Source organism: Schistocerca nitens, chromosome 3, assembly GCF_023898315.1.
Source record: "Schistocerca nitens isolate TAMUIC-IGC-003100 chromosome 3, iqSchNite1.1, whole genome shotgun sequence".
NCBI classification, from domain to species: Eukaryota; Metazoa; Arthropoda; class Insecta; order Orthoptera; family Acrididae; genus Schistocerca; species Schistocerca nitens.
In genome coordinates, this window is record NC_064616.1 from 680,192,198 (window position 1) to 680,208,914 (window position 16,717).

The following is a 16,717-nucleotide window of genomic DNA, read 5'->3' on the forward strand; positions in this document are numbered from 1 at the left end:
GGATTTCAACGGCACTAAAGGAGTAACACGTCCCGTCCCCAGCGCCCTGATGTCGCCACAACTTTGAGCATTAGCCAGACGTATGTCGACGGTACCCAGCGCTGCTACCAGCTGTTTACGGACAGCAGCCAATTCTCTTCGTGTTCACTCACAACGAGCACAGCTATTACCATGTCGTGAGGCCTTTTCGTATCAGTTCTGAGCGGCGGTGTGTCTGAAATGTTTTCCTCGTGATTACAACGTTTGGCGTCGTGGTTCTGACCTCCATCGCAGACGTGTCAACATAAGGGGTGAAATGTAGGTAAGAGGGGGTGTGACGACCTTCCCATCGTGTAACACGTCTACGATGGCGTCGGACAGTACTGTGGTGAATTTTGATACCAATGTGCATCATCCTTACACCCCACATGGATTTTTGTGCAGTTTGAAGCATCGGCGAGAGCGAGGGTGACGTCGCAGTGTGCCACGCTTCTGCACCGTTGCAGAGGAATGATGCAGACACATTTGAGCCAAATTTCAAACTTATGTATCGTTGTGGGAGACAATTATGTGGTTTCGAAAAAATAATCCTTTAAACTTGTTGCTCAGTGTAGCAGTATTTAAGGACATAGACTGCTTTTAAATAATTTTATTAAATGGATATTGAATCAGGAAAGAATCCCGGAAGAGAGGATCTCAGTTGTAATTCAACCAATACATAAGAAAGGTGACAAGACATGTTGGTCGTAGTACCGAGGGATTACGCTGATGAATGTAAGCTATAACATTGTCTCCAGTACTATCTACAACAGGCTAGCTCCATATGCAGAAGAGATTCTTGGGGAATATCAGTGTGGATTTCGGCTTAGCAGCTCAGCAACTGACCAGATATGTTGGTGAGGCCTTTAAATCTGACCCTTGAGTCATCCATTCGAAAGCTTCAAATATCTGGTTACATAGACTCAGAGTCAACTCAGATATGTTGATGATACAGCAATTATTAGTAGAAGAAGAGTTTCACTAGAGACACCAATGCGTGAGCTGAATGAAGCCACACAACCTATAAGTCTTGCTATCACTGAAATGAATTACATACAAATTTCATGAGGAAAGAAAGTAATTACTTGGATAAACTAGCAGCAGCAGGTTTAAATTTTGTGTATTGTGGTCTAATATTAATAGAACAAATTCATTGTCAACTAAAATAGGCAGTAATAAATATTTTCACACTGTTCACAAAATATGAGCCTCTAGATTATTAAACAGACAGCTGAAATTGCAACTATGTAGGGTTACGATCAGACCAGTTGTAACCTAAGGATGTGACGCATGGACACTAGCGAGTACTGATAAGCATCAGCTCTGGATATTTGAACGTAGGGTTCTGAAAACCTGTGGGACAGCTCATGATAGCAATGGTTTCTGAATATTTAGAAAAAACGATAAGTTGGACCGCCTAATACAAGTAGCTGACATTGTAAGATTAATGAAAACTAGGAAAAATCCTGTCTTGGACATATTCTTAAGACAGATACTGGTGGAGTGACTAAAATGATTTTTGAATTGGGGGCCAACTCCAAGAAGACAGGAAGGATGGCCAAGAGAGCTGTGGATAGAAGATATGGAAAAAGATATAAAATCTCTCGAAGTCAGAAGATGGTGGAGAACCGCGCTTGAGAGGGCAGAGTGAAGGAAACTTGTTGAAGAGGCTAAGGCCCACACAGGGTTGTTATGCCATGAGAAGCAGAGGACTACCACAGATGACCCTCGTTGGCGATTATGATGGCGACCTGGAAATTTGGAAATTTGTGGTAAGTTCCTATGGGACCAAACTGCTGAGGTCATCGGTTCCTAGGCTTACACACTACTTAGTCTAACTTAAACTAACTTACGCTAAAGACAACACACACACACACGCCCGAAGGCGTACTCGAACCTCCGACGGGGGGAAGCCGCGCGAACCGTGGCAAAGCACCAAAGACCGCGCGGATACCCCGCACGGCGATGGCGACCTGGCCAGAGGTTCTCTTCTTCCAATGTTTTCGAGAGGAACAGAGGTGTTATTCCTGGCACCATGGTGTGGGAAGCCATTGGCTATGTCGTCAGGTCACTTCTGGTAATGTCTGAGGGAGCTCTGGTGGCACAACAGTACGGCACGTACGTCCTACGTTCTCATGAGTTAACTCCCATGTGCCTGAATCGTGCTGTCATTCATCAATAGGACAATACTCGTCCACACATGTGTGTCTATGAAATGGCTGCGTCGTATTGAGGTAGTCACATGGCCAGCTGTAGCCTGTAGAACGTGTGTGTGGGACCTGTTCAGACTTCAACTCCGTACCAGTGCCACTATCCAGTATATCACGGACCAATTAGAACAGTTGTGGGCCAGCTTGCCTCAGGAGAGGATACAATGGCTTTATGATACCATTCCCAGTCGAATCAGTCCATACATCTAAGCCAAAGGGCGTTCAAAGCCATACCGATAAGTGAGCTCATACTGCCAAATTTTTGTAAATTCGACTCGATGTAATCACTAAAATAACATCACACACTCTCTCAACCCGGAAGCTTCATTCCGTTTAATTTCCTCTCCTTCCGGGTGCTTCACAGATTTTATCAGGCAGTGTAGCTGCAAGGATGCAGAGCTAAGACGCAGTAGTTGCCCACTGAGTATCAATTACATGAATGCGTGGTGTCTGTTAATTTTGGATGTCTCCGAAAGAATAGACACCACGCATTCATAAAACTGATATGCCTCGATGGGTTATGAATCCACGACCATCAATGCAGATGAATATTTACGTTCGACCTCCAGCAGGGATCTAACATTAACGAGCACGGAGGACATGGATAGGGACTGCAAATAAGTGGTGGCGCTAGCTGGGAGACAGTCCAAGCATTGGCGATTTACACTTCGTACGGGTGGCGCAGAGGTTAAGGCAGGTGCTCAGTGGGCAGGAGCTCGCATGTACGATTCCTAGTCGGGCACTCATTTTCACTCGTCGCCACTGATTGCGCATAAAGTCCCGATGCAGCTGACATCATCAGTTCCCTCGCTTTCTTTTCCTTTCGCCCCTTCACCAGCAATTTACATAAAATGAATAACAACGACTTCGTGCAAACGTTTGTCCTGACGTGAGTACAATGGTATTTTCTTCTTCTCTAGAAGCATTTATCAATTTTCTGAGAACGATACCATCCAGTGACGCCTATGGGCCGAGGATGATACGGCGGCCGGTCGGTACCGTTGGGCCTTCACGGCCTGTTCGGGAGGAGTTTTTAGTTTTCTGAGAACGATACATCAGTGAAATTACCTTTCTAGTAAAAGATTTCAATGCACAAAGTTGGTAGCGTTATTTAAATACCTTTACATTAAGTGTGGCACATTCATGATGGATAATTCCGATGGCATTCATCGTAATGAAAAATGAAACATGATATTCAAAAGAGATGTGGAGCAAGAAGTTTGTGTAACAGACGTACCACTTTGCCTGAAAGCAGTAGTAAAGAAAATCCCATAGTTTTTTTTGTAGAAAGGTCATTTATGTTTTTTGTGCTTATGGTCTCTCAGTTAGAACTGCTTGCAGTACTGATATTATCCTTAACAAAATCAAAAATAGTTTTCTTATTTACTCGGTACTTAAGGTCCCTAAGGACAACAGAGAAGGCATATTCTAATCGACGGCGAGTTGATTGTTTTTACATGGGCAGAATAAGCTTCTCTCTGCTGTGAATTAGCTGAACCACTCAGTACGACTTTCTACAACGACTGGTTAAATATGAGACAACCTGATCATTTACAACTCCATTAAAAAAAGAAATCTCCATATTTCCGGTATGAATATCATGTTTTGCACATTTAAGTGTTTACTGAGATTTGTTGATCAAGTCTCGCATCATTTCAGAGTGAAGTTAAAAATTGCACTTTCCATCACCGCTGAAATTCAAACGGTACATCGCCTTGCGATATTCAAAATCCAGGTCGTGAGCCACATCGAATAAAACTGTTTAATCGATAAACAAACTTAAGCACTCTTCCTGAAACGTGAATACTGAAAATTTGGATGGGCTGCCTCGTAGGCAAGAATCAGTGTTTCACTCTCGAATTTGTGGGAAAAATAAATTTTCAACAACGAACTCTGAGTCCTAAGCGAACAATTTAAATTTAGAAGAAGACATACTCTTCCAGAATTAAATGCCCAATAACTTCGACGACTAATTTACGTAAAGCAATGAGAAGATTTTGTTTCCTCGTTGAACGCATGTGGTGCACCTGCTACAATGAACTGAAAGATATTTGAAAAATCAAATATTTGGTGGTGATTTTTCATAAACCATAACAGAAAAGGTGAATGAACTTCAAGGTCGCAATAATGGGCGATGGGCGTTATACTATGACATTCTTTTAGTGTAATTTACTATTTTGGAACAGAATTAGAAGACTCCCAAAGAATAACTCTTGATGAATTTCTCACTAACATAAAAAGTGTCGGACTTAGGCGCAAGTTTTATTTGAATATTGATTTAGGTAAAGAACAGAACGAAGAGACGCCTTTTTCGTGTGCTTTAATCTCTCAAATTTTCGGAACCTTTACAAAAATAGCGAATTGTAAAAGCAGTTTTTATGAAAAGTTTATTAGACATTTTCAAAACTTACCTTCAAGCATGTTATGATTTATTTATTACGAAAAAAGTAGAAATTGTTACCATCTGGGAAACTGGCATAAAAAATGTCATCGATAACTTCTAATATCCTTTTTGGAGCGTACCTCTGTTGGGGAGACAGTAAGTAGATTTGTAATGTTGAGCGTTAATGAAATGAAAGTATACGCCAGATATGTACCTATTCAAAAAAGCAGATAAAAATTCACTTTACGCCTTCCTGAGAGACAATTTCCACTCATTCCAAATTAATAATGTAAGTGTAGACCAGATGTGGCTTAAATTCAAAGAAATGGTATCGGCAGCAATTGAGAGATTTATACCAAATAAATTAACAAACGACGGAGCTGATCCTCCTTGGTACACAAAACGGGTTAGAGCACTGTTGCAGAAACAACGAAACAAACATGCCAAATTTAAATAGACGCAATATTCCCAAGATTGGCAATCTTTTACATAAGCTCGAAATTTAGCGCGGACTTCAATGCGAGATGCTTATGACAGTTTCCACAACAAAACTTTGTCTCAAAAACTGGCAGAAAATCCAAAGAGATTCTGGTCGTATGTGAAGTATGTTAGCGGCAATAAACAATCACTGCCTTCTCTGCGCGATTGCAGTGGAGATACCATCGAAGACAGTGCTGCCAAAGCAGAGTTACTAAACACAGCCTTCCGAAATGCCTTCACAAAAGAAGACGATGTAAATGTGCCAGAATTCGAATCGATAACAGCTGCCAACATGAGTAACGTAGAAGTAAATATCCTCGGAGTAGTGAAGCAACTTAAATCACTTAATAAAAGCAAGTCTTCTGGTCCAGACTGCATACCAATTAGGTTCCTTTCGGAGTATGCTGAAGCGTTAGCTCCATACTTAACAGTCATATACAACCGTTCGCTCGACGAAAGATCCGTACTCAAAGAATGGAAAGTTGCACAGTTCACACCAATATTCAAGAAAGGTAGTAGAAGTAATCCACTTAATTACAGGCCCATATCGTTTACGTCGATATGCAGTAGGGTTTTGTAAAAAACATTGTGTTCAAACATTATGAATTACCTCGAAGAAAACTGTCTATTGACATACAGTCAACATGGGTTTAGAAAACAGCTCTTTATTCACATGAAGTGTTGAGTGCTATTGACAAGGTATTTCAGATCGATTCCGTATTTCTGGATTTCCGGAAGGCTTTTGACACTGTACCACACAAGCGGCTTGTAGTGGAATTGCGTGCTTATGGAATATCGTCTCAGTTATGTGACTCGATTTGTGATTTCCTGTGAGAAAGGTCACAGTTCGAAGTAATTGACGGAAAGTCATCGAGTAAAACAGAAGTGATTTCTGGCTTTCCCCAAGGTAGTATTATAAGCCCTTTGCTGTTCCTTATCTGTATAAACGATTTGAGAGACAATCTGAGCAGCTGTCTTAGGTTGTTTGCAAATGACGCTGTCTTTTATCGACTAATTAAGTCATCAGAAGATCAAAACAAATTGCAAAACGATTTAGAAAAGATATCTGAATGGTGCGAAAATTGGCAGTCGATCCTAGATAACGAAAAGTGTGAGGGCATCCACATGAGCGCTAAAAGGAATTCGTTAAACATCAGTTACACGATGAATCACTCTAATATAAAAGCCGTAAATTCAACTAAATACCTAGGTGTTACAATTACGAACCACTTAAATTGGAAGGAACACATAGCAAATGTCGTGGGGAAGGTTAACCAAAGACTGCGTTTTATTGGCAGGACACTTAGAAAATGTAACAGTTCTACTAAGGAGACGCCTACACTACACTTGTCCGACCTCTTTTAGAATACTGCTGCGCGGTGTGGGATCCTTACCAGAAAGAACTGACGGAGTACATCGAAAAAGTTTAAAGAAGGGCATCACGTTTCGTTTTATCGCGAAATATGGGAGAGAGTGTCACAGAAATGATACAGGATTTGAGCTGGACATCATTAAAAGAAAGGCGTTTTTCACTGCGACGGAATCTTCTCACGAAATTCGAATCACCATCTTTCTCCTCCGAATGCGAAAATATTTTGTTGACACCGACCTACGTAGGGAGAAACGATCACCACGATAAAATAAGGGAAACCAGAGCTCGTACGGAAAGATATAGGTGTTCGTTCTTTCCTCGCGCTATACGAGATTGGAATAACAGATAATTGTGAAGGTGGTTCGATGAACCCTCTGCCAGGCACTTAAATGTGATTTGCAGAGTATCCATGTAGATGTAGATGTAGATGTATTAACCAGAAAGTCTCTTAAAGTGCCATAAATTTCAGTGTACACCAGACTTTTATGTCTGTATCGATTAATTCTTTGGCAATTTTCTGACATACTCAACAGGAAATGTCGATTTCTTGTAAAATGCTCTGAGAGTGATACTTTTATATCTTTGACGTAGTTGCCACAGTATTACTTACTAAATGAGGAAATGTTTAATGTTGATAATGAAATTGCTTCGCCCTATTTTGTAGGTTATTAGTTTCTTGTAACCTTCACGCAATACAGAGAAATTATTAACAATATTCTCAAGACTAGCTAATATGTCTCAAAATTCTTCTCGTTAGTTACAGAAGAACATTGCTTGAGATCACGTTCTCATCTGATACTCAGCATATTTCGGCAATGTATCTACTATTAGTCTATATGTTGACACACGTTTGATAGTTATCTTTGATGACGTCGATATTCTGTTTTTTGTAAGCGGAAATAAAGACTGATAACGATACGTGATGAACATGAATTATTTAGATCAATGTCTTCGGAAAGAGGTAGAAGGTATAAATTTCGTTTATTATATTTTCCAAAACGCTTTATGCTTTGAAGCAACTATGTACGCTGCGAAATACGAGTATATTGTGATTTTGTCTGTGGAGAGTCGATATTCGTCAGCTATCTAAGCTCAGTAGCTGAAGATGAAAGAATAAAAGCGAAGAAAAGATATTGATAGTAAATATTAGTATTCAATATTACCTAATCTCTTCATTTGCCAGTAATTTCTTGCACTGTAATGCAAAATACGCTTTGAAAATTTGTGTCGTAAAAGTGTGACACGAAATTTTTGTCATTTGTTCTTTGCGTTATCTGAGAGGTATCCTTTAGGTAATACACTTTATCACTGTGGGTCTTCTGTCGAGTCTTCATTACATACAAAACTTTAGTTGAAAGTACAATACGTGAAAATTTGGATACTTTCTTAGAGGTGACATAGTTTCAACATTTACTGCCCACGCTGTCTACAAAATAAATGTAATGTTCATCTCTTAACGAGAGTACATGAATAATTACTATTATTTAATGAATGGAGCCAGGCTCGGACTGCATCATCTCATACATATTTGATTTAGCGGTTTGAAAAAAAATTACTATAGTGCTGTCCCACAGTTTTTTAATAGAAGTCACAGTTGGACGACTAGGCAACTCGATCAGTGTTAAGCAGGCAAATGCTGCAATATTTTTACTAAATAAACGCAGACAACGCTGACGGTGAAGCTGTTGTGATGAAATGGCTATCTAGTAACTACTGTTTAAAATTGTTTAAAGGTACTCACTGGAATTCAGAGAAAGAAAAATAGTGTTGAAGTACACAGAGCGCATCGCGAATAACTTTTGAAATAACAGTCTTCACTGTTTATTTTATTATCATGTGAGTGTAGAACAAACCGATGTGCTTTAGTCCTGACATATAACTGTGATATTGATGATTTAGGTTTGGATATCTGAAATATGACGATTCCTCTATCCGTATATACGAAAAAATTCCTTGTGAAACGTGATATAGAGAGATGTAACGAAGGGTGAGCGAATATGTTTTATTCTGAAAGTAATGGAATTAATGGATTCTTAACAGCATTGTTCGTATAAAAATATCGCAGCTTTGCGATACTGATGATCAGTGTTCATCAGACCAACGTTTTAGGCTGCCATGTTTGCAATTACTTACCTGGACCCATCCATTGGATCCCTAAAAGTATATCTACAATTTCTCTAAGTACTCTGATCGATGGTAATAACATCAGATAATATGTTTTGTCTACGTAAAGCAGATAGATAATCGTTAAATGCTATTAAGTCAGCAATCCCAATGAGTAAGCAGTAACAAACCTTTTTATTACATCAGATTTCCTATACCAACCGACAATTTTCCATTTTGTCGGACGCTTTCACTTCAGTGTCAGAGAACGACCGTCAATACACTCACTGGCACAACAGAACGTTTCTGCTGCACTGTCCACATGTATACAAGTTCGCAACAAATTAATGACACGCTAGGCTTACACACAACTCTAGATTCCATTTGGAATAACTGAGTTAGCCATCCAAAATCCGACCCAAATGTTAAGACCACTTGATTTGCTTTCCGCCAGACATCTCGTAACCGCTGAACAAAACAGACTGTGACGTGGCAGCTGACCTGCTTGATCCTGTAACTTGTTCTTTTTTCCTGGGCTATCTCTAAGGAAAGATGTAGCGCCAGCGAGTCAAAGGTTACGCGTCCGAAAGGGCTACACAAATATTTACACCGACCGTGTTTCGTCGAAAGACACACAGCGTGTGGAAAAATTCTGAAGCATAGAATTCTTCCTGTTTCTGCTCCTATAGCACTGCGTTGGTTTGATATTTATTGTTTCAGTGAATTATTTTAGAAGCGAGTTTTCATAGACGACGCGTGGATAGTTGCCATGACAAAGTGTTACGCTTACATCACTGAAGCATCACAACAACGCTGAATAAGAAATCATTGGTACCAGGGTATTCATAAATAAGCAAGTGATCTCCGTCGTCTAGCCTAATGCAGCGATAACATCGAGGTTTCTCACGCGCGCGTGAATTGCTGCAACGTCCTCAAGTTTCCCAGATGTCAGCATCAATTATCAGATCATCCTTTGTGATCACGCGCCCTGTCTAATGGTTTCAACAGAACATTAAACACATTTAAGTGATAAATGTAACAAAAAGGGTTAGTTTAACGCAGAAATCGACAATATCTCATCAATTTTTCGTGTTTGTGCAACCACAACGGAGGGGTATCTGTGGAGAGGCCAGATAAACGTGTGGTTCCTGCAGAGGGGCAGCAGCCTTTTCAGTAGTTGCAGGGGCAACAGTCTGGATGATTGACTGATCTGGCCTTGTAACACTAACCAAAACGGCCTTGCTGTGCTGGTACTGCGAACGGCTGAAAGCAAGGGGAAACTACAGCCATAATTTTTCCCAAGGGCATGCAGCTTTACTGTATGGTTAAAGTATTTCTTTGGAGTGTAGCCATGTATGGAAGTGAAACATGGACAGTAAATAGTTTGGACAAGAAGAGAATAGAAGCTTTCTAAATGTGATGCTACAGAAGAATGCTGAAGATTAGAAGGGTAGATCACATAACTAATGATGAGGTATTGAATAGGATTTGGAAGAAGAGGAGTTTGTGGCACAACGTGACTAGAAGAAGGGATCGGTTCTTAGGACACATTCTGAGGCATCAAGGGATCACCAATTTAGTATTGTAGGGCAGCGTGGAGGGTAAAAATCCTAGAGGGAGACCAAGAGATGGCTACACTAAACAGATTCAAAAGGATGTAGGTTGCAGTAGGTACTGGGAGATGAAGAAGCTTGCACAGGATAGAGTAGCATGGAGAGCTGCATCAAACCAGTCTCAGGACTGAAGACCACAACAACAACAACAACAAATATATATTTGAAAAATAGTGCAATGAGACCGTTCATTACTTTCACTCGATTATAGGAGGTAAGCCTTGTTGAGAGGGAAGTTAACTCGCAATGTAATACGAGAAAAATACTTGGTAATCTCGAATGGCGCCTTAAGAAATAAATAAAAAAGGACAACTCGTCCGTCATCGAAATGATTGAGGAGGTGGTGTAGCTCAGCTAGGTGGCATGGAGGAGGAGGGAGGGGGGGGGCATCAGCTGTGGACTTTTCAGATGAAATCTCGCGACAGTCACTTTAATCGATTTAGGATAATGAGGGCAAACTTCAGTCTGGATGACCAGTGCACCACGTTAGATAGCCGGCCGCGGTGGTCTAGCGGTTCTAGGCGCCAGGTTCGAATCCTGCCTCGATCATGGGTGTGTGTGTGATGTCCTTAGGTTAGTTAGGTTTAAGTAGTTCTAAGTTCTAGGGGACTGATGACCACAGATGTTAAGTCCCATAGTGCTCAGAGCCATTTGAACCACCACGTTAGATGTAACATAAAAAATTTTTTTAAAAATACAGGATCCGCCACCGTATCACAATTAATTGGACTGATATTCAGAGAACATTTTTCTTTTCAGTTTACCTACGGGAATATACAGTTACCTGTATTTGTTTGATTTATACAGGTTATCTCTCCTAAGAGCCGTCAGGCGTACTTCCTCCACTGTTTCAGAAGATGTTTGCATTTTCGTTTTTGAATTGGATAGTTGGAGACAGCCTAAATAGTAAGTCTCTGGACTGACTCCAGCTACACAACACAAAAATGAAATTACAAATATCTGTCGAGAAACAAGAGAGATATCCGGTATGTATATGGAGAGAGAGAGCATGGTGGCTGGAATCGGCACTAGCGGTTCAAACACGGCCATGCAGAGCTCTCGTGCTACGCTGTGTGAAGATGTCAACACGTTTTCCTGTTTACTTGTCTGCGCTGCAGGTCGCTCATTTCTGCTTCAACATGCGTTGGAAAAGACGTTGGATATACAACTTTTGTGTGTTGAATGTAAAAGAAATTAAGTAAAAACAGAACAGTGGAATAGGGCTATTTATACGGATCGCCAGTGTCGACGTACCAGTCAGTTGCAAGAATTATTAAGACGCTAGTGCGGACAGGCTGTTTGAACGTCAAAAAGAGGACAAGAAAGAAGACTGCAACTGACAGGGAACAAGAAGAAGCTATTCTGACTACGACGCTAATGAATCCGCACAGTGGTATAAGACATATTGCCAAGGAATGTGGAATCATCCAGAAGAGTGTCATTCGCATCCTGCATCGACATAATGTCCATCCCTATCATCTGTCACTACGTCAGGCACTCAACGACCGTCATTTCGAACAACGTAGAGAATTTTGTCGGTTTGACCTTCAGCAACTATAGACGACCCAGCTATTCTGACTACGACGCTAATGAATCCGCACAGTGGTATAAGACATATTGCCAAGGAATGTGGAATCATCCAGAAGAGTGTCATTCGCATCCTGCATCGACATAATGTCCATCCCTATCATCTGTCACTACGTCAGGCACTCAACGACCGTCATTTCGAACAACGTAGAGAATTTTGTCGGTTTGACCTTCAGCAACTATAGACGACCCTACGTTTTTCCATCGTGTGCTCTTTACGGATGAAGTAACGTTTACTAACCACGCTAATGAAACTTTGCATCACATCCATTACTGGGCAGCCGAAAACCCACACTGGCTTCGTGATATGCAGCTCCAATGGCCGTGAGCGTAAAAGTATGGTGCGGCATCATAGGAAATTACACTGTGAGATCTTAGTATCTCAGGCGTTCTAAATGGACATTCGTACGCACACTTTCTGGCGAACATTCTGCCGGTTGTTTTAGAAGACGTGCCACTGGATAGTCAACAGTGTATGTTGCTCCAACACGACAGTTGTCCAGCTCACTCGTCCCATGTTACAACGCAAATACTGAATGAGAACTTTCCTGGACGTTAGATAGGACGAAATTGTGTTTTTAAATGGCCTGCGGGGTCCCTCAGTTTTACTCCCCTTGATTTCTTTCTTTGGGGAGCACTCAAGGATACAGTCTATGACGAAGCCCCAACTACGCCATACGATATATGTCGTCTATTCGCCAGTGCGTGCTCTACCATATCATTCACTGTAATTACATCAGTTCACAGTTCTTTCGAATGGTGACTGTAAATGTGTTTGCAGTCCAGTTTGAACACATGCTTAAATAAAGGATAAAGACATAATTTATGTTATGTGATTTGAGTGGTTACCAAATCATTGTTAGTAAACAGTTTATTTCATTTACGTGTGTACGAAATTTCCATGCAACGTACAATAAGTCGACTGCGTATATTGCACGTAGCTGGTAACACTGTCATTACGCGCTTACGTTGAGGATGAAACAATGTTTTGTTAAGAAGAATATTTATTTTGAGGTGTACAGGTGCTCACCAAAGTATTTTTAATAAAATGTTCAGTTCAACGAATGTATAGCACATGACACAGTTTGCCGGCCGCGGTGGTCTCGCGGTTCTAGGCGCGCAGTCCGGAACCGTGGGACTGCTACGGTCGCAGGTTCGAATCCTGCCTCGGGTATGGATGTGTGTGATGTGCTTAGGTTAGTTAGGTTTAAGTAGTTCTAAGTTCTAGGGGACTGATAACCACAGCAGTTGAGTCCCATAGTGCTCAGAGCCATTTGAACATGACACAGTTTAGAGAAGTGTAGGCAGAAACAGTTGGCCGACAGCATGAATTTTACCTCTAAGAAGCACACAATGACGTACAGGAAAAGATAGGTCAAATCTTCCTTCTAACATTTAGATATTTAATACAGTAGTTGCTTTTTGCAGCATATAAGACCTCTTTATTTTTGAAGAATGAACGTGTGATTTCTCTGTTTCAGCTCACGTAAATCTGGGAGGATACATAAATGTAAAATAATTTTCCTAAGCCTTTTGTGATACGCTAGATTCTAGACTATGTCTTATTTCCATATGCAGCATTCGTAAGTGAACCTGCATATAGGTCGTAAGTTGGGTCATGGGAAAATAAAGCTTTATTCTCGTTGCGCAGGCCTACTTTACGGTATAGAACTACGCAGCTTGATCGAAGACGCCTGCTTAGCAGTGTTTACACCGCAAATGCCGTTTCTGGCCACCGTGCTCTCACATTTTAGGACATTTCTTGAATTTTTCACGACAGGTTTTAACATCAACATTAACAAACGTTATATCAGTCTGTCTTCGCAAGAGGTATCGAATGCAGTTATAAAAAGTATACGGTTCCATTTTAAAAAACGTACTTACTTCAATATATCAGTTCATACTAGCATTAAAAACATTAACCAAACAAAAAACATACGTGCCCCTCGATGTTCTACAATTTACCGAAAACCACGTTTAGATATGTCTAACATTTCACGAAATAAAAGGGGTGTTACTGCTTACGTGACTCACCCCGTGTATTGCGGAGCTGGTTAAGACAGCACATTCTATTGGAAATCACATTAATTGCAAGAAAGTCATCACTAAACGACGTACAGTCTCGTGGTATAGCTACATTAATTGCAAAACCATTGGTATAATTTTCGCTGTTTGAAATGCATCAACAAAGTGATTTCTGCTGTTAATAAAGCAGATTGTAAAGGCCTGTAATTTATACAAAATTTGGAAATTTGTAGTAAGTTCTATGGGACCAAACTACTGAAGTCATCGGTACCTAAGCTTACACACTACTTAATCTAACTTAAACTAACTTACGCTAAGAACAACACCAGACCACACGGCTACCCCGCGCGGCTGTAATTTATAGCGTAGGATTTCTATGTAATGTGCCACTTCGGATTTCATATTCAAGTAAGGAAATATGTCACGTCCGATAAAGAGAACACATAGTGTTGCACTGCAGCGAGATCATTACAAACGGAGCAGCGAGGAAATGCAGTTCTCTATTCAGTTTGTGTAGGTCACATGTATCGAAAGTTGTAAATCTGTAAAAGTCTTTCACGGACCATTCTGTTTTACTTAAGATGCAAAAGGAACGCGAAGAGAACAACAGGCGTTGTATGTAGGTATTCTGATAGCCAACGTCTAACAAGAATGAGAATTCGTGGACTGTGCAATTCTTTTTTATACGAGCACTCGAGTGCTACTCAGAGGGTAAGGAGCTAGTCTGCAACGAGTGGCACGAAAGTCATAGATGTTCCGGTAACTGTTGCTCACAGTCCCCATAAATACACTCCTGGAAATGGAAAAAAGAACACATTGACACCGGTGTGTCAGACCCACCATACTTGCTCCGGACACTGCGAGATGGCTGTACAAGCAATGATCACACGCACGGCACAGCGGACACACCAGGAACCGCGGTGTTGGCCGTCGAATGGCGCTAGCTGCACAGCATTTGTGCACCGCCGCCGTCAGTGTCAGCCAGTTTGCCGTGGCATACGGAGCTCCATCGCAGTCTTTAACACCGGTAGCATGCCGCGACAGCGTGGACGTGAACCGTATGTGCAGTTGACGGACTTTGAGCGAGGGCGTATAGTGGGCATGCGGGAGGCCGGGTGGACGTACCGCCGAATTGCTCAACACGTGGGGCGTGAGGTCTCCACAGTACATCGATGTTGTCGCCAGTGGTCGGCGGAAGGTGCACGTGCCCGTCGACCTGGGACCGGACCGCAGCGACGCACGGATGCACGCCAAGACCGTAGGATCCTACGCAGTGCCGTAGGGGACCGCACCGCCACTTCCCAGCAAATTAGGGACACTGTTGCTCCTGGGGTATCGGCGAGGACCATTCGCAACCGTCTCCATGAAGCTGGGCTACGGTCCCGCGCACCGTTAGGCCGTCTTCCGCTCACGCCCCAACATCGTGCAGCCCGCCTCCAGTGGTGTCGCGACAGGCGTGAATGGAGGGACGAATGGAGACGTGTCGTCTTCAGCGATGAGAGTCGCTTCTGCCTTGGTGCCAATGATGGTCGTATGCGTGTTTGGCGCCGTGCAGGTGAGCGCCACAATCAGGACTGCATACGACCGAGGCACACAGGGCCAACACCCGGCATCATGGTGTGGGGAGCGATCTCCTACACTGGCCGTACACCACTGATGATCGTCGAGGGGACACTGAATAGTGCACGGTACATCCAAACCGTCATCGAACCCATCGTTCTACCATTCCTAGACCGGCAAGGGAACTTGCTGTTCCAACAGGACAATGCACGTCCGCATGTATCCCGTGCCACCCAACGTGCTCTAGAAGGTGTAAGTCAACTACCCTGGCCAGCAAGATCTCCGGATCTGTCCCCCATTGAGCATGTTTGGGACTGGATGAAGCGTCGTCTCACGCGGTCTGCACGTCCAGCACGAACGCTGGTCCAGCTGAGGCGCCAGGTGGAAATGGCATGGCAAGCCGTTCCACAGGACTACATCCAGCATCTCTACGATCGTCTCCATGGGAGAATAGCAGCCTGCATTGCTGCGAAAGGTGGATATACACTGTACCAGTGCCGACATTGTGCATGCTCTGTTGCCTGTGTCTATGTGCCTGTGGTTCTGTCAGTGTGATCATGTGATGTATCTGACCCCAGGAATGTGTCAATAAAGTTTCCCCTTCCTGGGACAATGAATTCACGGTGTTCTTATTTCAATTTCCAGGAGTGTATAAATCTCGTGTGACTAGGGCCTCCCGTCGGGTATACCGTTCGCCGGGTGCAAGTCTTTGTATTTCACGCCACTTCGGCGACTTGCGCGTCGATGGGGATGAAATAATGATGATTAGGACATTGTTTTTTTTTTTTTTCATTTTTCATTTAAACACTACAGAGTAGCCCACCACCTGGGTTACTAAGGTGGGCCGTGTGCTACTTAAAACAAGTAACAAGCCAGGCAGTGTTTGGTCTCTTAGCCGAAATGGCTCCTTGCAAGTTATGTCAGCTTGACAAGTCCCCATTCCGTTACCGTCCCTGCCACGAGGAGGCGGACCTTTTCTAGAATTTCTGCCCTGGCTGTTGCTCTGTGTGTTAGTACGCAAATTAATACAGTGAATAACGTTTATCTTTAAAATAGACAAAATTAATATAATAATTTAAATATAAAAATAAAACATAATAGATATAAAAAAAGAGAAATATACACGAAGGGAAAAAAAGAAGGAAAAGTAATTATAACTTATAAGGTGTCTACAGAGAAACAGGTTCTCGCTGATGCAATTTTAAGGTATAATTTAAACATATGCCCAGAATTTGAAGTGGGCTGAATTTCTCTGTGTAAGGTCATGGGTAATATTATAATTACACATAAAATGTAATAGCATAATAACTATTAAGGTAATTTGCATAAGCAATCTTAGATACGGGTAGTATTAATAGAAGAATAT